Source organism: Acinonyx jubatus, chromosome B3, assembly GCF_027475565.1.
Source record: "Acinonyx jubatus isolate Ajub_Pintada_27869175 chromosome B3, VMU_Ajub_asm_v1.0, whole genome shotgun sequence".
In the NCBI taxonomy this organism is placed as follows: Eukaryota; Metazoa; Chordata; class Mammalia; order Carnivora; family Felidae; genus Acinonyx; species Acinonyx jubatus.
In genome coordinates this window covers 124,179,965-124,193,664 of record NC_069386.1, presented here as the reverse complement: position 1 = coordinate 124,193,664, position 13,700 = coordinate 124,179,965, and positions in this window count along the sequence as shown.

The window sequence follows — 13,700 nt, the reverse complement described above, 5'->3', positions numbered from 1 at the left end:
GCTTGAATACCTTGCCCAGAGTTAGGACAGTGGTCAGTGACAGTGGCTGCCATTAAACATAGGAAGTCTGGCTCCAGAGATCAGGTTTCCATGCTTCCAGCTTTTTCTCCATGATAGCCAAATTCCTTGATCACACTCACCTATTAGAAGTTCTAATTTGAGTGTTGCAATTTCTTTTTCCTTCTGTTCCCACTTTCTTTTCAATTCTTCCTCCTTAGATACCTGTGACTACTTCTATTTTGTGTCAGGTATGGGAGAGTTTCTGCCAGAAAGAGGCCATAAGCAATAAAAAGCCAGTATGGAAAAATCTCACTCTCCAAGAATCAAATGAAATTCTACTCTCTCTAGTAACCCAGACTAGAAGACAGTTCTAACTTTGCAAAATTATGTTTCACATAGGATTTATCTCTTGTTAACCATTAGTGGTCTCCAAAGAAATGGCACCAATCTAAAATGTGTGTGTATGTGCACACATACACACGTACATATATGTACATAAATGTATGTATATACATGTAGACATAAGTGAGAGATTGAAAGGAAGATTATAGGTTCAGGCAGTTATGGAGGCTAAGGAGTCCCCAAATCAGCCATTTGAAAACTGGAGAACCAGGAAGCCTGGTGATATAATTCAGTCCAAGTCCAAAGGCCCAAGAATCGGGGGAGCTGATAGTATAACTCCCAGTCAGGGGGTCAAAGGCCTGAGAACGAGGTAGCTACCAATGGAAGTCCCAGAATCTGAAGGCACAAGCACCAGGGGCTGTGATGTCCAAGGGCAGGAAGAGACAGACATCTCAGCTCAAGAAGAGAGGAAGTTCCCCTCCTTCCCATTTTTGCTGTATTCAGCCCCCATCCCCACAAAGGGAATGAATGATGATATCCACCTATAGTGGTAAGGACAGATCTCTTTACTCTGTCTACTGAGCCGAATGCTAATCTCTCTAGAACTCCCTCTAGAAACATCCTCATAGACACACGCAGAATAATGTTTTACTGGCTATGTGGGCATCCCTTAGGTGAGTCAGTTGACACATAAAATCAACCATAACATTCAATTCTATAACTTCTAGTTGCAGGTGAATATTCTACTTCTTCACTGGAAACAAACAAAAATCAAGAAACAAAAAACAAAACAAAAAAACACCTACCTCAGGGCAAGGACCAGTCTTGTTCTTATTAAACACACCTATTGGAATCCCACACCTAGGTATGTCTCAAGCCCTCTTTTAGGTGCTTATAAAATTATGCTGAATAATACAGTACCTATTCTCATGTTGCCTTTGTGACCAATAGCTCATCTTTTCCTCCAGTCCCTACTTCCATGTCTTAATACTATCTATAAACACTTGAAAACAGTGAAAGTGAGGAAAAGTCTCAACAAGAAGGTAAAAGGCATAGACATAGAGGAGACCAGTGATATTTTCAGCTACTTCAATATTGAGGGACCAATATTTGTGCAGAAACAGAGCATTCTTTTGAAGTGATTTAAAAGAATTTGTACCAACCATTTTTTATAACCAGATTATCAGGGTCAGGGAAGTTTTATATACCAAAAAGTGATATTCACTTTTTACAGACTTTCAGAAAATAAATAATTATGCCCCATATCTGGGAAGTGGTCCCTGGTTTTACCTCCATTTTAGGGAGAAATAAATTGGTTTCTTAAATGAGTTGTTCAAGACTGAGCCTACTTAATGACTAGGCTCTAAAAAGAGTGTAGGACTTTTGCCTGGAATTAAGTTCCTGATCTAAACACTTGGGCACTTTTTGCTTATAAAATGAAATTATGGCCATTTCCAATCCTAAATAATTTGGGCCAAATAGACTTTACATGTGATATTTATGGCTCATGTACCCTATTCTGTAAAACTTCCCCCAAAGACTCATTAAATCTGTTTTATGTGAATTTTTCCCAGCCTTGCACTTTCATTAACTGGAAGGAAGAGAATAAAGCCTACTTACAATGCCACCAGATCCATGCCAAGACCCTTATTTGACGGATGTCTTCCTAATGAATTATATATATTGTAAACAAGTAGTATGTGCCAGCCCAAGGTTTTCATTAATTTTTCATTAATGAAATGCACCACTTAGCTTGTTTGACATTTAAGTGAGTCACATAAATTTAAGCTAGAGGTCACAATAAAGGAAAGCGTTTGCAAGTGTCACTGAAGGAATAAACTAGCAGCTGCCCCACCTCTTAACTCAAATCCTGCCCCAAACCATGTTCAAGTTTACCACCAACAGATTAATAAACTATCTAACAATGAAATAATGTTATAATTAGCTGCTAATGACTGATTTGAAATTTAGTGCTCTCCCACTATTATTAGAGAACGTTGTGAAGTTTCTACTTCATTTTTGGTTCCCTACTGAACAACTTGGATATCAGGTATATGGCAGGCCTCTTCATTCTGCAGGATTTAAGTGCTGTGTATTTTAAGACCCTCTCCACCCCCCAATATATGGCTTCTACCATGTTTCAGGGTTCAAAAGAAGAACTCTGAATGAAGGCAATATCGCAGAAAACTATTCTCAAACCATAGTTAAAAACCCTCTTAACAGGAAACTCAAATACCTATATGATCTGAAAAGCCCAAAGTTTTCATATCAGAGAATTCCTAGCAATGTGAAAAATAACTACACTTTAAAATATAAGGATGTGAAAAAGAACCCTCTTTCCCTTTGACTCCTGATGCACTTAGGAATCAAACTCAAAGTGTATCAGTCCTAGAACAGCACATGTAACTCTAGACTCTTCTAAATGATACAAATGTAGCTTCCAACATCTTTCTCACCTGCTCAGAATTGGCTCAGGATCCAGGTGGAGCTGAGGCTACAGAAGTTTTATCTCTAGAGCTCTATGAAGCTGGAGAAGGTAGAAATCAAATGAACATCAGGTGTTTTTTCTTTCCAAGATATACCCGGGCCATGTAAACTAAAAGCAAAACCGGTGAAGGATATTGGCGTGGTCTCGCTCATGTTGGTCAAAAGGTGGGACACATTTTCAAGGACACAAACTTTTACCATGCTGTGCCCAATACCAGGTTAGGCATGGAGAATACAAAGGATTAGAAGAATTGTTCTTCCCTTCATAGAGGTCATTTTAGTGGTGGGCACCGACATGTAATCGGGTAGTACAGTAGGGAAGGCAAGAATACAGTATTCTTAGACTGTTTGCATTCATTTCTAGGCCTAACTCATTTCTCTGATAAGAACTATTTTTAGTTATGCACATTATGTGCAAAACGCTCTTGATGTGATGAAGATCAAGGGACCCCACCCCACCCCCAAAATCTTCTCTTGTTACTTTTGTATTTTATCAAATTCCTGTTATGATAAAAACACAGACCAGAAAGAGATGATTAACTGGATAAGTAAATTGTTCAGCTTATTTGTGTAAAGAAGTAGTTCAGATGCCAAACTCCTAAACTTTTCCCTAATGTTAGATAGTTGCTGTGGTTGTTGTCAAAAGAACTTTAGCTTCATTACAGTGAAAAATAGTAACATTAAAAGGAATTCCTTTTGTAAACCGGTTAAATCTAGAAATTAAATATTTCATTAACACCATAAAAATTAACTTGTTCTCTACTCCCCATGTGGACATCTGGTTTCCCACCTTGGATAACCTACATAGACTTAGGTCCTCATTTGTGAGGAAAGGTACATTCCTATCTAGCTCCTCATTAAATAAAAGGAGAGGGACATTTTACATTCGATCACCCATATACTAAAAACATCTTCATTCTTAACTATGTATTGGATCCATTCTCTCTATCCTTGCCTTTATAATCTCCCCTAGGCCCTCATTATCTTTCCATGGCTTCACTTAATTGCCTCTTCAAAGTTTGTTCTCAGCCTATTCAGGGCTGTCCACTCTGCCACCAATAGAGTGTTATTCTAAGATATATACATGACTTTTTCATTTCTTTAAAGTGTTCAATGACTTTCAAATACCTATAGGATAAATACAAAGCTACTTAACATTATCTTCATGATTCTCTTATCAACACAATACCTGGTCTTTTACCTTATGACTAGTTATAGTATATACATGCACTTAATGTTCAAGATACACTAAACAGCTTGAAATCATCCAAAGTTCCACATATTCTGTACCCTCAACAGAATACCAATTCCTCCTTGGGGAGCCTGGGTCACTCAGTTGGTTAAGCATCCGATTTCAGCTCAGGTCATCATCTCACTGTTTGTGGGTTTGAGCCCTGTGTCAGGCTCTGTGCTGACAGCTCAGAGCTTGGAGCCTGCTTCAGATTCTCTCGTGCTCTCTCTCCCCTGCTCATTCTCTCTCTCAAAAATAAAAACAAACATTAAAAAAAAAATACCAATTCCTCCACCTGCTCCCAATTCTCATTTAACTTACAAATTCATTTCTTCTCCAACTGTGACAGATGATTTTCCTGTAAAGCTCTCCCTACCACCAGCACAGATCCAATCACTTCTGTACTTTCATCTACCAATATCAATTTCAAATTACAGATTTTTGTTTTAGGCATGAAAGGGAGCCTTCTACTACACAGGTCTCATTTTGATAGCAAAAAGATTGTATAATAATAGTAATAGTAATGATAATACAATACTGAAAAGGATCACTCAGGGAGTAAAGGTTTCCTGATGCTGCCATTGCTTGGTGCTAAATTATAGATGTTTGTATTGATACTTGTTTGGTTCTTCCAGACAGCATTTTGGAAACCATGAATTGTAACGGCGATTAGTCAATCATGAATTTGGGTGAGAATGTATAGGGTAAGGCAGGATAGGATAGAAAATACAGTTTATCATGTGTAGTAAGGACAGTATGATTTCCAAATTTTCTCAGGAGGGAGTATGTGTGTGTATGAGCATGTGCACACATGCACACACACCATATCACATACTGGGAAGTAATGTATAAAGGATTTCTTACCAAAGACCATGGTAAAAACACTTTGAAAATAACTACACCGGGGTGCCTGGGTGGCTCAGTCGGTTAACTGTCCAACTTGGGCTCAGGTCATGAGCTCATGGTTCATGGGTTCAAGCCCTCCATTGGGCTCTGTGCCGACAGCTCAGAGCCTGGAGCCTGCTTCCGCTTCTGTGTCTCCCTCTCTCTCTCTGCTGCTCCCCTTACTCATACTCGGTGTCTCTCTCTCTCAAAACTAAACATTAAAAAAAAGAAAGAAAATAACTATACTAGACTATGAGCACATTGAAAAAAGAAGCCAAATTTATAATAATCAAAATTATAACAATGTCCTCTGCATAGGAATATCTGCTTGGAACCAGGCCCTGGCCTTTCTGCTTTAAATATAAAATTGTTAGTGTCTTGACCAACATCCCACAACACAGATAGTATCATCTCCATTTTACAAAAAAGGACTGTTAACATTATTTGGGGGTTACAAATGCAATTCCACTGATCTGGCAGAACATTCCCATTCTCCTCCACTTCTTTGAGAAGTACATTAGTACATCTTTTCTAGTCACATGTATCATATGGAGGCCATATTTTATGTGTTAGAGACCAAAGAACTATGCAACAAGAAAGAATATTGGAAGGTACAACAAGTCTATTTAACTTCTGAAAATAGATCCTTTCCCCTAACCTACACTACCCTACCCTAGAGGTCTACTTACCTAATTATACAGGATTTGTTTCTGACACTTAAGGGCTTGTAAGCCTATCATGACACAGAGTTTTAATATAATTTCACTGAGCTGACTGAATGAGTACACATTATTAAAACACATTGCTTGGCCTCCAAAAGGTCCATACCAGTAAGACGACAGTAATAGAAATATGTGTAAAACTATGCATTATGACCCAGTTATAGAAAATAACCTATATGAGCACTCAAAACCATTAAGTGTGCTAGCTTTGGCTACTAATAAGCATTATAAACAAAGTCCTGTCAAACTGGAAAGCAACACGGGGTCGGTCTTTACCTTTTTAAGTAATTAATACCAAGCACAGGGAAATTTCCAAATACATTTTCATGTTTTAACATTCTTATCTCAAGTGTAGGTAATTTCAAGTTTGCTTCGGTAATAGAGCTTTTTAAATGTATGTTGACATTTCAGCTGGTTGTGAATAGCTTTACTTTTCCACTCATTTTTCTGATATTATAGCAGTCTAACTACTGCTACAAATAAATGGACTTGGCTCTTACATTTAAGTTAACCTATTAATACATAGGCATATAAAGGCATACATAGCTGAGACTATTAAAATATAAATCTAAGTGCAAAATATGGTCTCTCTAGAAGGAAGGTCCCAACAGACTTCGGAAGAGAACCCAATCTTGTACAATTAGAGTACAGCTCTCAGAATCAAGCTGCCCTCTCTAGCTTCGTATTGCATCTCTGTCCCTCCATCTCCAGTAGCTACATGACTGTTTTACCCAGCCACTTAGGTCTTCAGTTGCCTTACCTGTAAGGTAGAGATATTCATCTACCTCCTAGGACCATTCTAAGGATTTAATGAAGTATGAACAAAGATTGTAAGAGACCTGGCACTTACAAAAAAAAAAAAATTCAGTAAATGACATCTATGGTTAAGATCTGATGATTTGGCAACCTGCAAAGTGGTTAGGATTTTATTTTCACAAGGATTTGATGATCAACTCTCCTCTGCACTCTGAGGTCTGAGCACTTTGTTCAGCACCATATTCTCAGCACCTGGCAGGATGCCTACCATATAGGAAGTTAGTAAGTGTTTTGAAATGAATGAATGAGTGAAAAAGACAACAGTACAGCAAATCTAATCACTGCTCCTAAGGACTCAATTATTTGGAGGGAGTGATAGCTGTCCCCTAATACTAGCTCCTGTTCCCCATTGATCCCAACACCCAAGCACTTGCCCCAGGGAGCGAAGCCAATGAGCTTGATTTCAGTGGAGAGGAAAGTGGCAGTGAAGGGGTGGAAGGAATACAGAGCTTTTCAACTGCATGAATGCTTTTCTAGCCTCCTACATATGACCACCCTCATTCTCCCCATTCCCCCACTACAACTCTGCCCTTAGTCTTATTTCTTTGTCTCAAGTTTTTAGTATAAGATTCTAATGATTTTTAAAGGGGAAGTCACATAAAAATGTTACTACTCAATGCAGGAAAATGAGAACATGACTACTCTTTTGTGTTACCTGATAAAGAAGTTTAATGCAATGGAAGGATGTGTTCACCTGTCCACCACCACCCCCACCCCAAACAATTCCCTCATGGGGAATTGGACAGAAATTGATGAACAACTCCAGGTCAACATGAGAGATATCATAAGGCAAGGAGAGGATCAGGTTTCCTTCTGGGATCTAATGTCAGAATATGCTATTATCATTGGTATGGTCTCTTACCAGTTCTCCATGTATAGCACAGGAAAAAAAGTGTATATACTTCTGTGAATACGTTGTACAGAACTACAAAGTTAAAACATGGATTTGCAGAGGTAGGATAAATTTCAATAAAAATGTACAAAGCAAGACTTCAAGAGTCACTCCCACACTTAGAACTAAAATAAGCTAAACAGATAAATTTAGCCCAGGAGAGCCAAGATGCAACATTTACTTATCTGAGGCAAACATAGCTAGGCACTGGAGAGGAATCAACTAGCATAGTTAACAGGTGAGAGCCATAGATATAGAGGGAATGTGCACGTTCCTGAAGCTTCTCCCTTGGACACTACTAAGCCGTCGCAAAAATCTTTGGCAAGAGTACTGTAAAAGTATTTATTGTGCCAGCTAGGGTAAAGAAAGAAGCAGGCACAGCAGGAGAGACAAGAAACCCCACTGGGTCTTCTCCCCAGCTCTTCTGTGGAACAAAAGCCTTCATCTGAGAGGAGGGGTATTAACAACATTGTAACCTCAGGCACTGATAAAGATACATTGCAGCTAGGGGAAAGAAAGGGTGAGAACATAGATGAGGCCAGGAATACAGGCTGGTCCAGAAAGCTAGGAAGGGGACTAGAGCTCAAGGAACTTTATATTGCAAAGACATAAGGTCACAGTGCCTACCTGAGATGGAGGTTTTATCTGAATAGAGAATACCTCACCCCAAGCTCCTGCCACCAGGCTAACAAATGTCAATAACAGTGGAATACTGCTAGAAGAATTATTAAGAACATGGGAACACGTCCTGAGGTACAGCACAAAGACAAGACCTGGAGCAGAGGATGTGGCAGTCCTTGAGTAAAATCCTGGCAAACCAGCCCCCACCCTAAGCACGAGATATCCTGGAGGAACTTGAATCCCAGGGTACATGTACAGTAACAGCAGCAGTAATCAGTGTTAGGATCAGCACAATCCTGCATTAGATGAACTCACATCTTGAAACTAAAAGTGAAGGATTAAAAAAAAAAAAAAAAAAAAAAGCTTTTTTTTTCCCCCCAACTTGAAGAATATAGTTGATAAATGTAACTGTCTACATAGGCATACCTCATTCTATTGTGCTTCTCAGATGTTGCATTTTTACAAATTGAAGGTTTATGGCGACCCTGCATGGAGCTGGTCTCTGGGTGCCTTTTTCTCCCCCACCCCCAACAGCATTTGTGCACTTTGTGTCTTTTAAATTTGGTAATTCTTGCAATATTTCAAACGTTTTCATTTTTTGTTATGGTGATCTATGATCAGTGATTGGAATGTGCTGAAAACTCAGATTATGGTTAGTGTTTTTTTTTAAGCAAAGTGTTTTTATATTAAGGTATGTACGTTTTCTTTTAGATATAATGCCATTGTACACTTAATAGACTAGGGTATAGTGTAAATATAACTTCTATGCACTAGGAATCCAAAAAATCATATGATTCCCTTTATTGCAGTATTTGCTTTATTGTGATGGTCTGGAATGAAACATGCGATACGTCCACGGCATGCCTGTATTTAAAGTATACAACGTTTGATATACACATACACTGTGGAATGATTACTTTTACCTCACTCTACTGATCTATATAGATGTCCAGATTAACAATAAGATGAATTGTTAAAAATTGCACTGCCAATAGTCAGCACAATTGAACTCAAATATAGCACAGATGTTGGACTATCATAGAGTATTCAAAATGACAAAAAAAAGTTAAGACTAAACAAATGATATAAAGTTCACAAGATCTCATTTCAATAGTATTGTAGAAATGAGAAAGGATCAATTCCAATGACGGGATGGGGCAGGAACACAGCAACAGATAAAAGCTTTCATCAGTAGCCTTGACACAGCTGACTAAATTGTGAACTGGAAGACAACTCAGCAAAAATTTCCCAAACTGGAACACACAGGGCTTGTGTGGAAACAGAGCTTTCGGAAGACAGGACGAAAAGTCCAACAGAACATACGTGTGACTTGAACCTTGAATGGAAAACGAGAAAGAATTTTTCACAGTTAAGAACATAAAAGAATCAAGAAACACCAAAGAGGATGAATACCAAGAAAACACAAGTTAGTAACCTAAGGTTCAAACAGTTGAGAATAAGAGACCAACGAAATCTTAAATGTAGAAACACACTTCACACACAGCGTAGGCAAGGAATACAGACCCTCCAACAGAAACCATGTAAGCCAAAAGATAATAGGAGAAACATTTTTATAGTGCTGAAAGAAAAAAGTAGAATCGCCAGCTCAGAACTCTAGAACTTTAAAAAATAGATTTAAATGAAGAAACAAACTTTTCAGACAAACAAGCAGAACATTCATGGCCAGCAAATCTATACTACAAGAAATGTTCAAATGGTGAAAACTTCTTCAGGAAGGAGGAATGTGGGACTAGGCAAAAATGTGGATGTATCAGCAGACACAAAGAACTCTAGAAATGGACTAATTTACAAATAAAGAAAGCCTTCTTTCTCAATGCCCCCCTCAGGAATGTAGGGGTAAATCTCCTCAAAATATCAGCATATCAAATACAACCATATGTAAAAAGGATAACACATCACCACCGTGATGTACTCCAAAAGTTTCAAGGTTGAGTCAATATGGGGTGGGGGAGGGATGCATCCTTACACATTTGTAAAAAGCCACAGGAATGCATAGCATGAACAGTGAACTTTAAGGAACTTTTGAATTTCTTCAATTGCAACAGATACATAAACAATCATGGTATGATTGCTATTCAGGAAACAAATAAAAAGGAACCATTGATTCACACGATGTGGATGAATCCCAAATGTGTTTTAAGAAGTGAAAGACAGCACGTCCTATGTGATTTTTTCGGACATTCTAGAAAAAAGCAAAACTATAAGGACAGTACAGATCAATAGTTGTCAGAAACAAGAGCATGTGGGATGGTTACAAAAATGCACAGGACTTTCGTGCCAGAATTGTTCTCTATCTTGACTGCAGTGGTGGATACACAAATCTGAATTTGTCAAAGCCTGAGGATTTTATACCCCAATGTAAAATGTATTGAAATTTAAAAAAAAAATTTTTTTTAACATTTTATTTATTTTTGAGACAGGGAGAGACAGAGCACGAACAGGGGAGCATCAGAGAGAGGGAGACACAGAATCTGAAACAGGCTCCAGGCTCTGAGCTGTCAGCACAGAGCCTGACGCGGGGATCGAACTCACAGACCGCGGGATCATGACCTGAGCCGAAGTCGGCCACTTAATGACTGAGCCACCCAGGTGCCCCTATTGAAATTTTTAAAAAGCATAAACCTATAACTCAAAAGTCCTTGAACTCTTTCACAGCTCTCAGAAACTACTACAAAAGATTTTATTAGCATATATGTAAAGCAAGTTCCACATGATCATTTTGCCATAGCGCACAATCCTATGTGGACAGGATTGCTTTAAAAAGTCATTCTTTAAGGAAACAAAAAGGGATTCAGGGTTAGTCGGGATATCTATACCACATTTAAGTACAAACTTAAAATAGGCCTATATTATGGAGTCTGTAACCCATCTGTTCAGTGGATGCTTTGGACTTTCTACTCTGCGTTTTATGTGAGGCAGAACTGCAAACTGTGTAAATTCTGGGAATACACAATACTTCATCTTTTAGTGCCTTATGTTTCCTTCAACCACCAATTATTTTAGACAAATATCAGGTAAGGTATATATGAGAGTTGATTACAGATGGGAAAATATCCTAAATAGCACCAATGCTCTTCCTGTTCCTTGTTGATCCTTAGTTCATCTTTTTAATGACAAACATAACGGCAACAAAACTAGAAAAAATTAAGCTAACAATATCTAAACGATATATAATCTTTAAAGCAATAGAATTAACTTTCCATACTATAAACATGTAGTTAAAACTCTAAAAGTGTTTACTAGCACTGTGGGGCTAGGGGGAGAGAATTAGACATTCCATTAAAGCCAGTTGTGAGTGTTTCTATAATTACCACCACCATTATAGTAAAATAATAATCCTTTTCTGTATCCATGTAAAAGCAAACAGGAGGATAGATCCATGTAAAATCAAGCAGCTACAATTTGCTTAGATTTTAATTAGACTCATTTATGAACTATGTGATTAGAATAATAAAGACATTAAAATAGGGGAATGAGGCAGCATCTTTAGAACAATAAACCCTAGGAATTAGTAATGCAATTACAAGTATTGTAAATGCTGATAAACCTGAAGTTTCTACATCTAAATGTATCAGAACACAGGCCATGAGATTGGGAATGTTCCAAGTTCTAGAATGAAGGATACTAATACAAATAAAGATGATGAATATTTGAACTTCTATATTATGCACTAAGTCACAAATACGTATACAAACACCATCATCTGTCTTAGCTCAGGCTGCTGTAACTGAATACCATAGACTGAGCGACCTAAGTAGGAATTTCCCCACAGTTCTGGACGCTGGAAGTCCAAGATCAAGTTATCAGGTGATTCCTTTCCTCCATGAGGGCTCTCTTTCTGGCTTGCAGAAAGTTTCTTGTTAGTTCCTCAAATACTGAGTAGAGGGATACCTGGGTGGCTCATTCGGTTAAGCGTCCGACTTCGGCTCAGGTCATGATCTCGCAGTCCGTGAGTTTGAGCCCTGAGTCGGGCTCTGTGCTGACCGCTCGGAGCCTGGAGCCTGCTTTGGGTTCTGTGTCTCCCTCTCTCTGACCCTCCCCTGTTCATGCTCTGTCTCTCCCTGTCTCAAAAATAAATAAATGTTAACAAAAAAAAAAAAAAATAGTGGGTAGAGAGGTCTGGTCTCTCTTGCAGAACTCACGACCTCATCTAAACTTAATTATCTCCAAAAGACCCCACTCATCTCCAAGTACCATCACATTGTGAGTTAGGGCTTTAAGCATTTTGGGGAGACATGTTCAGTCCATGACACCATGGTATAATGGGCCATTCATCTAAATGTTTAGTCATGTTTATAGAGGCCTGGTATGGTAGTACAGGAGGGATGCCGATATCTAGGATGGTAAGACCTGCTGCTGGCCAGCAAGGGAGGAAGATTTGCGCATGGATTTGAAATCACTTAGAAGAGGAGAGACAAAATGTACAACGTACCCAATTTTAGAGACAAACTCTTCAGTGAGACATGAAAGGCCCTCAGCTAAGAGTATTTTATTGGGATGAAGCCATAGAACAGAGATTTTTAATAAAATTCAACTTCTTAATTAGGTCATATCAGTAAAAATACATGCAAATTTATGGGCTTTCAATGAGCTTGGCAGTAAAACTCTAATCCATCATTTATGGAAGCAACACAATGGTGCAGTGTAGATATATTCATCTCCACTCCATCGTTACAGAACGCCCATACAACCACAGGAAGACTCTGACTTCAAATCATAAAGAGAGTGATTTTGCCCTTTCAGGCAATTTAAATGAAGGTGGGAAAACATGAAGGGAATGCGAAGGGAATGCAAAGGGAACTGGAGTCAGAACAGCAACACCTATAGCTGTGATCAGTTGTTAAGCGGACTTGCCTTGAGGGGCAACTTTTTAAATAGATTTTTTTTTCTAAAAGTGGTAGAGGCATCTTGTAAAAATTTATAGAATATTTTTGATGTCTCTATGGAAAAGCACATTGCAGGGGCGCCTGGGTGGCTCAGTCTGTTAACCATCTGACTCTTGATTTTGGCTCAGGTCATGATCTCAGGATTCGTGGGTTCAAGTCCCGCACAGGGCTCTGCACTTACAACAGTGCCTGCTTCTCTCTCTCCCTCCCTCCCTTCTCTCTGCCCCACTTACACACTCTCAAACTTAAAACACACACACACACACACACACACACTGCAAAACCAATCTCCATATACTTGTTGTACATATGCTTCTAACATAATCATAAATGTGATCATATAATCCCCTATTTATTTCAGATTCTGCCCTCACCCCACTTCCTCCCTCCCCTCTGTAGAAGGAAGGAACACACACAAAGTCTTATGCTGATAGAGAAACACAATACCTGTGAGGCTGGACCATAAACACGTAGGACAGGCAAAGGAGTAGGGGAGGGGTTCCTAGAAGTTGGCAGAGACTAAGCTCCTTAGGGCCATAGAAGCTATGGAAGGACTCTGTAAAAGTTCCCTATGACATCTGCCATGCCTAAAATGCAAAGGAGAGAACTGAGACATCATTTAAGTTTTGAATGACAAGTCTAGCTGCTGAATGGTTTATGCACTGTTGTGGGAACAAGTGAAAGTAGGAAGTCAAGTTGGCAAATTCCTACATTAGTTCAAACAGGGCTGGAAGCAGGGGATGTGAGCAGAGTGGGTTGCACATTGGAAGGTAGAGTTTATAGGACTTGCTAAGGAG